Below are 15,559 nucleotides of genomic sequence, written 5' to 3'. Positions count from 1 at the left end.
GGGCTAGCTCACCTTACCCTAGAAAACAGGGCCTGCTAGCCTGAGAAGGAAATCCCTGACCTCCTAGCTAACCACGCCCTGTTTCTGTATTGCCTCTTCTAATGCTCCATAAAACTCGCTCTCATACAAAATCCATCAGGTAGAATGCTCCCCTGCTTATGAGGTACTGTACTCTCCCAATCCATGGATGATTTTCCTTTGAAGAAAGGACACTGAACTCATTACTAAATTGTTTTAGTTTTGTCACTTGACAGTGCAAACCACAAAAATGACCAAATGTTACCCTCTTTCAGCAAACGTGAGTGACTGCAGCTTCTCCACCAACCACAGAATCCTCCCTGCTCCTTTCCTCCTGCTTGATAGATAAAAAGGGTTAAGATATCCAATTATAGAATTGCCCCGATGAACACACCCAATCCAGAGCCAATTATCCATTTTCCATATACCTTCTCCAAAATCACCTACCACAAGTCCATCTTCTATAACAATCCGCCTCTAACATGCTCTTCCTGAGATGTCCCACATTCCCTCTGTGAGCAGTCTTCCTTGCTGTAGTAAATAAGCCCAACTTTGACTACAGTGTCTCCTGCTGGCTTTTGACTGGTGACATTTCCTGAGAAGAGAAATATTGAAGAAAGATCGGACTGTTTGAAGCTAAGAGGGCAGTTTTGTTTTGTGCATGTTGACTGTGAGGTACAAATTTGGGGAGGTAATTACATTTATTTATCTGGGACTCGGAAAAGGAGTTTATGCTGAGAAATAGATTTGAGAGTCATCAGCATAGAGACAGTAAGGGAAATCAGAGGGAGCGGGGCAGATAAGTTTATCTGGAGAAAATCAGTGCAGTGAGAGAATAGGTCCAGTACAAATCTTTAGAAGAGCGTAGAAGAGAAGGCAATATTAAAGAAGAATCAGGAATAACCAGGGACTTAGAAGAAAAATACATCGTGTAGGAAGGATGCCATTGAAGACAAGTAAAGAAAGTGCTTCAAAGGGGCACCTGAGTGGCTCAGTCGGTTAAATGGTTAAGCATCTGCCTTCGGCTCAGGTCCTGATCCCAGAGTCCTGTCGGGCTCCCTGCTTAGTGGGAGTCTGTGTCTCCCTCTCCCTCTGCCCCTGCCACAACTCTCTTTCTCTCTCTCACATAAATAAAACCTTAAAAAAAAAAAAAAGTGCTTCAAGGAAAAGTAGTTAACCAAATCTGTATAAAGCATAAGATACAAATCTTATGCTTTTATTATTATTTGCATCAGACTTTACTTACCTCTTAAAACTATTTTATCACAAAAGTGATGCATACACATAATTTTTCAAAAAATACACACAAATGCACTTCATCCATTCCTCAAGTGTAACTAATATTAGCAGTATTGCGTGTTTGGGAGAAGTCTTTTCCTGGAAATTTTGCCAATAAGCAAGCATACATATACCTTGGTTTCTACACAGATAGGATTATATTATAAATAGTACTTTGTACCTTGTTTAATTTAAAAATTAATTTCTGCATAACAAATATGACCACATAAATATCATTTTTTTCAGTGTACGTTTGATATCTTACTGTACGATGTACCATAAATTATTGTGCCATTTTAAAGCAGTTCCTTGGTTATTATGGTCATCTGGGTTATTTCCAATTTTACAAACAGGGCTGCAAGGAAGATCTTCATACATATTTAACTGCTTGTGCAAGTAAGTACATTTGAAGGATAAATTTCAGACTGGAATTTCTGGGTTAATGGATTTGTGTATCCAATTTTTCATAGTTAATGATTCGCTTAAAGGATTACACGAAGTAACATACCCACAACAATATATGAGTTCTTATTTCCTAAAATCTCCACAAATACCAGATGTATTTTTCCTCACCTCCAAATGAATTTCTTCTCTTGCTCACCTCAAGCATAACCCAGTACGTTATGCTGACCTGGCGTCCCTCCGACCTCTGTCTGCACTTTGGTTCCCACATGCTCAGTGCCTTTGTTGACCTTCCAGCGTCCTGAGACTGCGCCCAGAAGTTAGGAATTGAGAGCATATTTTTGATAGTCTTTGGTGGTATTATATCCAAAAACAGAAAAATGCCCCAAACCTGTCAATCATTCCTCCCCCTTCTTTCTTTCCCCCAGTTGCCCAAGGTAGCTCTATAAAAGGAAATGTAGCTCAGTGGAAAATCAAGAACCACTTCAGTAACCGTGACTGACCAATGACAACAAAGGCAGATTTCTGGCAAAGGTTTTGTGGCTTTGGTCAAGCATGACCTTTTCCCACACAGCACCAGGCCGCACTCAAATCTGTATCTTGGGAGGACCTGGCCCGCACACGAGGCTATTAGGTGAAAAGAAAAAAATAAAAAATAAAAAAAAATAAAGATAAAACAAAACAAAAAACCAAGAAAAACAAAAAGAAAAAAACCTTAAGAAGAGAGCAGCTGAGTTTCTCAGTGACTTCTCTAACCCAGTCACATAAAATATAGGAAAGAGAGAGGCGAATATTTCTGGACTCCCATGTATTTTTCACCTAAAGCCATCTCACTTCTGGTGAAGGAAGTGGCATGTCTTGGGTGGACAGATCTGAGCAGCAGCTCCTCTTCTTCAGATGAGGAAGACAAGTGGGAAGAACAGAGCAGAAATGTCCTCCTCCCGCAGCAACCACACTGTGACCTAAGAGCAGCCCCACTACTTCAGACGAGAATACACTCCCTGGAGACGGTCTCCTCCGGGCAGACTCAAGTGCGTGCCTGATGATGGCACACCTATATGCATCGCCACTCCCTGAGCTACCACTGTCACTTAAATGCGGTTTGCCTTTGTTTTTACAGAAGCAGGAGGAAAACATACTGTAAAATATTTGGACGAAAACACTTCAATCTGAATTTAGAATGAACTTCACCCCCCAAGTGTAAGACCATTCACTGTATGAAAACATAGAAATAGTCCCCTGGTTCCAATTCTTCAAAGATTAATTAGCAAAGATTGGTCAAAGATATAAAGATATAAATATCGTGATTTTTCCTGGAATCGAGCAGAATATAACTAAAAGAAAGATGTGATCTCATAGTCATGCTTTTTCGCTGCTCTCTGTCTCAGCCAGTGTTTCTCGTGTGCTCTTCCCTCTCTTTGTCAGCCTGGAAAACTCCCACTCATCCTTCAGGACAAAACACAGTACCACCTTCCCAGTAGTGCCTTCTCCCTGCTCTCTCATTTAGTATCTTACTGTAATTATTTCTTCTCTGGCAATCCTTTCTTCTTCTCTCCGTCATCCCCACTAGATAGTGAGCTTCTTAAGAGTATAGTTTGTGGTTTGGTCATTGTGTGTTTTCAGAACTTAAAGCAATGCTGGGAACACAGGTACTCAATAAATATTTATGGAAGAAACAAACGAAAATGTAAGTCTTCTGCTTCTGCTTCTTGTCCATTAATGAGAACCAGAAATGATAAGGAAACTTATCTTAAGGAATGTCTCCTCCCATAAAGGGTCACCTGGGAGAAAAATTCCAATACCTAGAAAGTCTCACAGCAGAGAGAGCTCAAAAACTATGAACGTTGGTGCCCGAAGAAAAATTTCAGAAATATGAGTGACTTCGGGATACCTAATGAGGACTTAGGAGGAAAGGAATGATTTTCATCTTCTGGATTCATCTGAGCACAGTGTTCCAGTGCTTTTTAGTGAGTTTCAACAATTTTGCAAACAAAGTACGTAAGTGTGTAATGACACTTACCTCTTTTCTTTTCATCATCTCTAAGCCTCACTGGCAATCAAAGACGATGATATAACAGGAAAACCAGCACTTCTGCATAAGAGTTTTTCAGTAGCTCATTCAACTTGTTCTTTTTTGGCTTAACTGCTCCCTGCATCAATCCATGCCGATTAAGTACCCTCACTTACCTAGTAATAGGGAAGTCAAGAACCTAAATGAAAAACATTTCTTTTCTTGTTACAGCAAAATAGAATGATTTGAATTCTAAATTCTATTTTACCTTCTACACATATAAAATGTTTTATTCTTCTTGTCATTGTTTTTCTTTTTTTTAGTAACGTATATAAAACAAGTCACACAAACATATTATATACCACCTGAGTCGGCTTAAATTTATTATTCCAAAGTAGGATTATGCAGCAAGACAATAGCTGCACTGACAGACTTGAGAGAAAATTTTAAAAATTAATTTTGTTCTTCTCACTAGCCTATCAACCACCGATTTTAAAGAACTTAGTTCACAGACATGTTTATAGGGTACAGAAGGAACTGCTATCTGTCATTAAAGTTTAGCCAGAGTTAGAAAGAAGAAGAGAGAGAGTAGGAAGAAATGATGTAGAGAAAATCCTTTCACTGGGGATTGTGGAGAGAGACAGAAGAGAGGAGAGGAGGAGACAGGAGAGGAAAATGCTCTCGTGTGTATCAAATTTTAGGTTCTCTAGACTGAGAGGCAGGGGGTGGGGAGGGAGATATGTTTATGAGATAAGACCAAGGAGAGAGAGGGCTCTGGGAGAAGGCAGGATCATAAGCTGCCCAGACATACTTGGGCACAGTCACATCAAAATAAACTTGGCAGCACAGGGTCATTAGGTGGATGAAGGATGTTATGGATTCAACTGAGTTCCCCCCAAATTCATATGGTGAAGCCCTAAACCCCAATGTGACAGTATTTGGAAATAGGATCCTAAGGAGATAATTAAGATAAAATGAGGTCATCAAGGTGGGACCTTAATCCAATAGGATGGGTGTCCTTACAAGAAGAGGAAGAGACACCAGCAACACACACACCCAGAGAAAAAGGCCACGTGAGGACCCAGCAAGGAGGTGACTGTCTGCAAGCCAGGAAGAGAGGTTGCAGCAGAAACCAAATTTCCTAGCACTCTGATCTTGAGTTTCCAGCCTCCAGAACAATGAGAAAATGAATGTTTTTGTGTTAGCCACTCAGTCTGGTATTTGATTATGGCAGCCCGCACAAACTACCACAGGGGTCTTGAAGTTTAGCTTTCTTGAGTCATTCAGTACTAGGTTTCAAGACAATTTGCTCAGGAAGAAATTATAATTCAGGGAACTTTTGGTACAATCAGGCGTGCTACCCATCAGTTGACAACAGTACATTGGTCCCAGCCCCAAGAGAAGGGCAAAGTCTATTCATGTTACTGTAATGGTTGGTCTCAGTGCAAGAGAAGCAGGTCTTTCCCATTTTTCAAAAGCAAACCTTTACTAAATAAAATCAGTTTAAACATTCAACAGTCAAGTGTATCATCTTATAGAAAAACTCTTTAACTCAAAACCTAAATAAAACTCATTGTCATTGTTATTAAACTTCTGTGTTCTCATTCTTTACCACTTCTCTTTCTAGTTCAGAGAGACGCTCCTGACTTCTTTCACTGGCTTCAGTTCTGAGACATCAAGACGTTAACACTACTGATCTCTGAGATTTCTTTCAGAGGAAACTCCTCCAAGTTTTATTTCCTGCGGCAGGCTGTGACTTCAAACTCTGTGTTTCCTCTTTCATCTCTCAGAGGACAAACTATGATGGGGGGGAAAAAATAGCCCCTCTTCTTTCTGATTGGTTCTCCCTATGTTTTTACCTTCCACATATAAGGCAGAAAGGAGGGTGAAATGACAATTACACATAAATAGATGATAGATAGATAGATAGATAGATAGATAGATAGATAGATAGATAGATATAGATAGGTGATAGATAGACTCACAGGCTCCCAGGGAGTTTACTTTTTTCCCTTTTATTCAATATGCCAGTTCACTTGAGCCTTTGCTGAGTATTCTGTTATTAAAACAATAGCAGAAATGCTGCTTGATTTTGATTGGGCCACAGAAATTATGACTATAAAAGCTTGAGTTGTTAATGCATTGACTTGGAATTTTTCTTTGACTGTTTCTTAGGTGTTTGTTTGTAGCTAGATTGTAAGCTTGTTGCAGATAAAGAATATATTCTCTACTTGCTTGGCCAAACTACCAGGCGTACAACAATGCAGGGTATCCACTGGGTGTTTTCAATAACTTACACATGTGAAAATAAACATGTGAAGGCTGTACTTTTTATTAATGCCATATTTGGGACACTGAGCATTTCATAAAAAGAGGGTTTTAATAAAATTGAACCTATCTACTTAGTGCAGGAAAGAGATGCTATTGTAGAAATGTCCATAAAAACATAGTTACACTGTTTTCTGTTATATTTTATAGATATGATTTTTTATTCCTAGTTTTACAGAATATAACAAAATATGGACACACGAAGATGTTAATTTTTTTTAAAGATTTTATTTGACAGAGAGAGAGATAGCAAGAGAGGGAACACAAGCAGGGGGAGTGGGAGAGGGAGAAGCAGGCTCTCCGCTGAGCAGGGAGCCCAATGCAGGGCTCGATCCCAAGACCCTGGGATCATGACCTGAGAGGAAGGCAGACGCTTAAAGACTGAGCCACCCAAGTGCCCCTTAATTTTGTTTTTTAAAAGTTATCTCTATGCCCAGTGTGGGGCTCAAACTCATGACCCAAAGATCAAGAGTCGCATGCTCTACCAACCGAGCCAGCCAGGTGCCCCAAGATGCTGCTCTTTTTATTTCTGAAATTTCTCGTTTGTATTAAAGTGGCAAGAATGGGCATTTATACTTAAGGAGACACACCCACCCCAATCTCTAAGCTCATTGATTTATTAACTGGAGTCAAAATGTATGACCACCAAGAAACAATTTACAATGCAATGAAAATGATAAGCTTCACTTTCTGAATAATATCAGAGCAAATGGTTCCATGAGAATACTGGTCGAGTGGTCTTCCCAACCTCAGGAGTGATCACTTAAATCTTGTAACTACGAGAGCTATTACTTACACATTAGATAAATCCAACTTAATAGCCACAACTCAATAATTTGTTCAGTGCCTTTTCATGTTTTAGGACATTTTAAAAGAACAAAGGAAGGAAGAAAGGAAAAGAAGGAAGAAAGGAAATGGAAGGGAAGAGAAAAAGAAAACTAGCACTTGAAATTTTAATTATTAAGCTCAACACAAATCTTTCTTCATCCTTGATATTATTAAAAGTTATACCCTCACAGTGTTACACCAAAATATCAGCAGACCCCTCCTTTATAATTGCTAGTTTGCAGAGTCCCTACTGTTGCTACCAGAACATGCTGTGATATATTGGAAATTCCTAAGAGGTAGTTGGTGCAGAGGTTAGGATGTAAGCCCTGGGCCCTGAACTGGGGTAGGGCCTGATGCAAATCTTAGCTCTGGAATTGCTGTTTGTATGAGCCTCAGTAAGCTAATCACGGTGAGGGGCAGTTCACTCCAGGATACAATTCAGATAATAATAGCTCTTCTATAACAGTACTATTAGAAATATTAAGTGAGATAACATCTATAAAATTAGGACTTAACATAGTGCTTGGCATATAATTTTAGATGCTTAATAAATGTTACCTATAATTAGATCACAAAGTAAAAATTGGAGGAAAACAAGGAGAATAATCACAAGATGAAACTATGCTTTTGAATCTGTTATCTGTGATTCTTAAAAAATTTGTTAGCTATTTAATATTTGACCAGTGAATGTAAATATTCTTGCCCATGCTGTATCTAAACTAGAAGATAGTCTTTTATAATTGCTGTAAGATTCTGTTGGAAATGATAATTTCTTAAGACAATAAACCCACTGGATGGCATTTTCATCTTATTATAAGCCAAATTTCATCCCTACAAAATAAAATACCTAAAAATATACTTGCTTTTAGAGATAACAAGTGTTATCGAGGGTGTGGAGAAGAGGGAACATTTGTTGACTGTTGGTGGGAATATAAATTGATGTATCCACTATGAAACACAGTATGGAGGTCCCTCAAAAAATTAAAAATAAATAGAATTACTGTTTGATATAGCAATCTCCCTTCTGGATATATATTCAAAGTAATTGAAATCCAGATCTAGTAGAGATACCTGCACTTTCAGGTTCATTGCAGTATTATTCACAAAGCCATGATATGAAAACAACTTAAGTGTCTGTTAATGAACAAGTGGATAAAGAAGATGTGGTGTATTTACCGTGGACTATTATTCAGCCATGAGAAAGATGGAAATCCTGCCATTTGAGGTAATTTGGATAAATCTTGAGGGCATCACGCTAAGTGAAATAAATCAGACAGAGAAAGATAAATACTATATAATACCACTTACATGTGAAATTGAAAAAAAGCCAAACTCAAAGAAACAGTTGAGTAGTGGTTACCAAGGGCTGGAAGGTTCAGGAAATGGAGGGATATTGATCTAGGGTACACATTGCCAGTTATAGGATTAATAAGACCTGGGGTCTAATGTACAGCATAGTGTTATATCTAATAATATTATATTATATATCTGAACGTTGCTAAGAGTAGATCTTAATTGTTCGCACAGCAAAAAAGAAATAGTAATTACATGACAGGATGGAGGTATTAGCTATGATATGGTAGTAATCATTTTATAATATATAAGTGTCTCAAATCAATGTGTAGTATGTAGTATGCCTTAAATTTACACAATGTTTTATGTCAATTTGATCTCAATAAAACTGGAAGAAAAATAAAAACCAAAAATATACTTGTCTTGGCCAAGCAAGTTTATTTGATTTTATAAATACAATGTGTGCACATTTTTGGGTACATGTTTGATTTATATTTACCTTAAATCTTTTAGTAGATGTGAAAAACATGCATATTTTCCCATGGTCAATAATTGGCTGCTAGGTTTTGTCACTGAATGCAAGCTTTGATTCAGTTCCTGTTGAGAATTAAGTAATAAGAGAATAAGGAAAATTATAATGAAGAATTTGCCAAATTATACCTTGACAAGTTTCTGTGTTAATGTTTTGTTCTAAATTGCATATTTCATTTGAATATAATGTCAATACTAAGATCCTTTAATATAACTTTAACGATTTATAAGATTTCAGTTTTTTATTTAAAAAATGCACAATCAATGGATTTTCATTAACTACATGTGTGGAAAGCCTGTCTATTTGGATGGTGAACCAGGGTCCTGCTACTGACAATTGTCCTAGAAGACATGGTATCAGCCTGAGAGTCTAAATCTATGTAATGAGAAAAATTCACAATGATTTGTCAGTGTTCTTACAGTGATTCAAACTAGGTACTTTGATTGTGTAAATTAAACATAAAAACATCCTCATAGTCTAGGGGTTGCATTGACCAATATGCTAAGCACTAGCCCCAAGCAGGCATACAAATTTAAGTTAATTGAAATTAAATAGAATTTAAATGCAATTTCTCAGTCCCAGTAGGCACATTGCAAGTGCTCAATATCTCCATGTTGCTAGCGGCTACCATATTAGAAAGTGCCAGTATACATCATTTCCATCACAGCAGAAAGTTTTATTGGGCAGCACTAGTCTAAAGTTTCCATTTCCTATAGTAATGGAAACTGTTCTTTTTTCTCATTTTCATCCCTTTGCTTAATTTTTTTCTCTTCTTTCTTCTGCCTATTCACTCCTCATCTCAATAGAGTATCAACCAATATGATTTTAGTTTCAAAATGAAATTAAATAATTTATTTTAATTAAAAATTAATTTCAAAAAACAAAATCTTATGTTTCCTGAGAAATTTAGAGAACAATATAGAAAATGATGTTTCATTTTGTTTTTTTTTATTATTCTGATTGAGGTATAATTAACATACAATACTATATTAGTTTCAGGTGTACAACACAGTGATTTGACATTTGTATACATTGCAGGATGGTTACTGTAATAATTCGAGTTACCATCTGTCACCTTACAGAGTTAACAAAATATTACTGACTATAGGCCCCATGCAATACTTTACATCCTCATGACTTATTTCTTCTGCAAGTTTGTACTTCTTAATCGCCTTCACTCATTTCACTCTCCCTGCAATTCCCCTACCCTCTGGCAACCTGTTCTCTGTTTCCATGAGTCTGAGTTCTGTTTTGTTTGCTTTGTTTTTTAGATTGCACATGTAAGTAAAATCCTGTAGTATTTCTTATTTTACTCAGTGTAATACCCTTGAGGTCTATCCATGTTGCCACAAATGGCAAGATTTTATTTTATTTTTTACAGCTGAGTAGTATTCCATTGTGTGTGTGTGTGTGTGTGTGTACACACCACATTTTCTTTATTCATCCATCAATGGACAATTAGGTTGTTTCCATATCCTGGCTACTATACTTAATACATCAATGAATATAGGAGTACCTATATCTAGAAAAGGATATTTGAAACACTCTGCAGAGATGAATATTTAGTTACAAATGTAATTCCAACATGAAGATCTATTCATTAATAGTATATTAGGCAAAATTAGTAAACAAAATTCATTTTGATTTTTAGTACTACACCTTAGAGAGAATTCTCCATCCTCTTCTCATATTTTCAAAAAGAAAGGTGTATTTCAGAATTATTTCTCCACACCTACCTGTATAAGGAAAAGTGACTAATCCCATACTCTTTAGGCCATTCGCTGGTAGTGGGGACCACTGGGCCCCCAGAACAGAACCTTGTGTTTCCACTTGCTAATGGCTAAGTGCTCAGGTTCAACAGGCGCCTTCGCCTGCTCCTGCAAGGGCAGTTCAGGTACACGGTGCTCTCCCTGTGCTGTTTTCTCTCCAAAACAAGCCTTTTCCTTTTCCTTTTTCTTTTTTATTTCTTTCAAGTTTAGATCCTTTTGCAGGAATGAGTTGACTTCAATCCAGGCAAGAATGATGTCACTTCGGTCCCAGATCTAGGAACATTTTACAAATAAGCTAGCTTTAACCTGGAAGTCCTGCTTTGGTTCAACTATTTAAAAAATTGGTTCCCCTGGAGCTATTAGGTCTTTACCAGTTATTCCATTAGCCAGAACCTGGGAGAGGAGAAAAATCTTTAGAAAGATAAAAGCACAATATATAACAGTGCTTCTTAACCCTTTTTTTCTCATTACTGCCCCCTTAAGAAGCCTTTCTAGACATTTTTTTTCCCTAAACCCCCATCATGAAATTTTAATACCTCGGATTTCCTATAATTACTGTCTGTATGCTTGTGCTTTGTACATAAAAAGAGTAAGAACTTGTCACTTTCCAAAAATCAAGTTTTATCTCCTTAGCAACAATATTGCCCCCTTTGATAATGCCAGATAAACAGGAATTGAAATATCAGAAATAGATACTATTTTCAAGATCATTTACTTATGTTGTAGCGCACTGTCATGAATATTTCAAAGCTTGTAGTTTGCGAGTGTGGAGATTAGAAAAATATTTTTTCCTCCTGCGTACATCATAACTTGCATACATTAGTAGTTTAGTAAGGAAATAACCTCTTTGGGCTTTCTGAGAAATCACAGTATCTGAAGTCACTGGATTTTGATCTTTGAGCTCTTACGTCTTTCTACTCCAGCATTTTCAATGCCACTGCTTACAGGCAGGAAGAGGGGGTGGTTAGGGTCAGAGGGAAGTGGGAAAGGGTAAGGGAAAGGACATGGAAGGAGGGGAGGAAAGGAGGAAGATACCTACATAATAGCATATAACATTTATTCTATTTTCGAATAGTCATTCAAATCCATTAGTGAATAGCTTACCCATGTCTCTTGAAACCTCTGAACATGAGAGATTAGCACTTGGAGAGCATCTCTTATTCCCCACCCTCAATTATTTTTTAAAAATATTTATTTGTTCATTTGAGAGAGAGAGCGAGCGTGCAGGTGGGGAGAGGGACAGAAGGAGAGAATCTCAAGCAGACTCCCTGCTGAGTGTGGCGCCAGATGTGGGCTTGATCTCACAATCTCACCACGTGAGATCGTGACCAGAGCCGAAATCAGGAGTCTAATGCTCAACCAACTGAGCCACCCAGGTGCCCGCCTCAAACCCTCAATTATTAAAATCACTTCCTAAAAAAGAAAGTAATATTCAAATGTTGAGCACTGAGTTCAATATGAAGTCTGCCATACTTTAAAGTAATCATTGCTAAAGATTTACACTAACCTATGTTTCGTTTAGTCAAAACTTTCCTCCTGTATTATTTGATAAATCAACAATTTTTTGGCAAAAATCGTCAACTCTTACAATTAAGACAATAAAGCTTGTCACTGATACTTTCCTTCATTATGCTTTGCACAGTAATAAAGAGAAGAAATATGGGGATTTTAAAGTGTAATGAATTATTGTTCTTAAGATGTAATCAGTTAAAGTAGCAGGCAAAATGTACTCTTTGATTTACACTATCACTCATTCATTTGTTCATTCAAGAAATATTCACCGTGGGCATCACGTGCCTGGTGCTATGCCCTAGAGGAAAGCTGGCGCTGGGTGATCATTCTTGCCCATCTGTGGAGCTCCCCCTTTTCAGGTTAGATCCTCACTAAAAAAGGGCTTAATGTCTTTTCCCTTTGGTTATATTTCTTTAACGAAATTAGGCTTCAGAAGATACAGTTCCTTCTTTTCTCTCCCCAAATCTTTGCCATAAGTTGACAAATTATTTAGAAGTCTCCATCTGAACCTATCACATCCAAGACATGTCTGTTTGGAGAAGAAATGAGCTTTTCAATAAAACAACTCCAGTTATACAGGGTCTAGTGCTTTAATGCTAATATTACCTTCCTAGACTATACTGAAACATTGGCCCGTGACTGTTATTTATTCATCTGGGGACAAGCGAAAAACAAGTTGTAAGTATTTACTCTGAATTCATTAAAACTCCTTTATTTTGGGGGCACCTGGGTGGCTCAGTTGGTTAAGTGGCTTTCTTCGGCTCAGGTCATGATTCCAGGGTCCTGGGATCGAGTCCCGCATTGGGCTCCCTGCTCAGCAGGAAGCCGGCTTCTCCCTCTCCTTCTGCTGCTGCCTCTGCTTGTCACGCTCTCTCTCTCTCCCTGACAAATAAATAAATAAAATTTTAAAAAATTCCTTTATTTTCTAGTGTCTAAAACATTTCAATTTGTCTAGGAAGAAAAAAACATCCTCTTATTATAAGGCTATTATTTGTTTAAAGTATTTTTCTATGAATTAGTGCATAGAGAAAGTAACATTTGGGAACATATAGAAAGAACACAGATGGTAACAGGGGACGGACGGTGACAACATGACCCTACCTCACTGAGACAGAAAAGCATGTCACAATTTGCTTTGTGACATCCTCCATTGGGAAGGAGAGCATTCTTCCATGGAGAGCTAAAACCTTAGCTCTGCTTAGAAAGGTGTTCGTCAGGACAGCTCACACTCCTGCACTTCCAGGTGATTGCAGTCCTCAGTGAGTGTGAGAGTGGCCCATAAATAGGATCAGGTGAAGTAGGAATGGCTAGGGACACATGTCTGATCTTCTGATCTGAGGTGAAATGAAAATACAATTTCTTAACACAGATTGTGCTTTTAAAATGCAGAGATGGAGTCTTTACTTTGTCGTGCCCTCATTTTGTCTTTCTTCACTGCAAATGACATGTGAGGTGGCATCCTCCCCATTGAGTATGCAGATCTGCAGATCATTAAATACGAAGGAAGACAGCTTTTCATTATTTATTTAGCCAGAACAAATAGTACATGAAATCTGTGTGTTGCAGACGGGGTTTCCATGGAGACTATTCTATATGAAAGAATGCCTGACCAGGCTGGAAGATTTACTGTTACCATCACCAGCCATGGCAACATTGCAAATCCCACCACCATCTTGACTTTAAAAGTAATTTGCATGGTAAATGGACTCTACCTCCTCACTGTTCTGGAAATCTAAGGTCAAGCAAAAATGATGCCTATGTGTTTCAGTGCATTTCTACAGATTTTAATGTGACTTTTAGTTTTGCTTTTGGTTTTTCTACCGAAAAGAGCTACAGAGCTGCCTGAGATTGTTTCTCCTTTCTACAATGACTAGAAATAGCGCTGATTTTCACATATGGTAAGTTAAACCCCAGAAATTACTCTTCATAGGGCTCCTTAGTAAATTCCTTGTCTTAAGTGGATCCTGCAAAAAAAAAAAAAATCTCCTTATATATGCAATAGCCAGATGTGACTCTGGCTCTTGTATATGTACCCTTTGTGGGTTTTTACAAAGTGATTCATTCTAGATAGAAAGCTGAAGGATTGACTTGATGTTAAACAAATTGACAAATACCAGAATCAAGGGAGAAAGGAATGAGGACCAGCAGAAAGGGAGGGCGCAGAGGGCACATTTCTTTGGTCGTTGTCAATCCATTTAAAATACTTAAATTCAGAGAGCTACCCCTAGAAAACTGAAAGTAGGTTAATTCTCTACTTTGATCGCTACTATTCCCTCCTCATCTCCAAGCATAAGGTAAAAGCAATATGCAATCCTTAACTGTTTTTCTATTTTTTTAAAGATTTATTTATTTATTTGAGAGAGAGAGAATGAGAGATAGAGAGCACGAGAGGGAAGAGGGTCAGAGGGAGAAGCAGACTCCCTGCTGAGCGGGGAGCCCAATGCGGGACTCGATCCCGGGACTCCAGCATCATGACCTGAGCCTGAGGCAGTCGCTTAACCAACTGAGCCACCCAGGCGCCCTATTTTGTTTTGTTTTGAATGAGGTGTCTAAGGCTTGACTAACTGGAAGGAAGGAGTTGTCATCAGCCGAAAGAGCAGGAACTTCCTTCCGGTGGGGCAAGCTGGGATGAAAGTTTAGAACTCCGTTTCGCACATGTTCAGATATTTGTTAGTCATGTAAGTAAAGATGTCAGGTAGCTTTTGGATTTCTGAGTCTGAGCAAAGTCTTGAAAAGAGATGAGTGTACTTAGAAAACAGAAATGCACCAGGCACAAAGCCCTGTGGCACTTACATTAAGAGTCAGAGCAAGAGAACAAACCAGAACAAAAGACTGAAAAGCAGAGCTGCCTCACCCCGTAGAGACCATTTGTATTCTTGTCTGGGTAAATGGCATCTCCTGGAATTGTGCAGTTGATGGCCCATCTGAGAAAGTATGACCAGTGAGGCAGAATAAACATGAGAGTTTGATATTCTAGAAGCCAAGTGGGAAAAGCTTCAAAGAGTAGAAAATTATCAACCATGAAAAGAAGCGTGATGAAGGCAGAGACTAGACCACTGTAGTTTGCTTTGTAGAGGTCATTGATTCCTTTGACAAGAGCAGTTGCCACTGGTCAATAGGGGGCAAATGCCTAATTAGAACACGCTAAAGAGAAAACAGAAGAATTGGAGAGTGGGATTATATAGATCATTTTTAAGTAGACTTTTTTTTCAAAAGAGAGCAGAGAAATAGGGCAGTAGCAGGTGAATTGGGCCAAAAAAGAATGATTTCTTTTAAATTATAAGTTGGAAGAAATAATAGACATAATCTATTGTTATTCCAGTAAGAGATATTATTATTATTATATATTCTTATATATTACATGTAATATTATCATATTATTTCCAGGGAGGAAAGATTGGTGATGTAGGAGCAGGGAGGGAGAACTGTTAGAGTGATGTCTTTAGTAATCAAATACAGTGTACAAATGACATGATAGCCTTCAAATACAAGCACCCTCTGAAGAAGACAGTCACAGAGGACTGGAACTGATGCAGGTTGGTAGATGACCATGGTGACGGGACTCTGGATGCTTTGTGAGGTGTCACA

The sequence above is a fragment of the Eumetopias jubatus genome, unplaced genomic scaffold, assembly GCF_037043125.1.
Source record: "Eumetopias jubatus isolate StellerSeaLion01/CBP00866 unplaced genomic scaffold, mEumJub1_p1.0 scaffold_2, whole genome shotgun sequence".
Lineage (NCBI taxonomy): Eukaryota > Metazoa > Chordata > Mammalia > Carnivora > Otariidae > Eumetopias > Eumetopias jubatus.
This window is presented reverse-complemented; position numbering follows the sequence as displayed.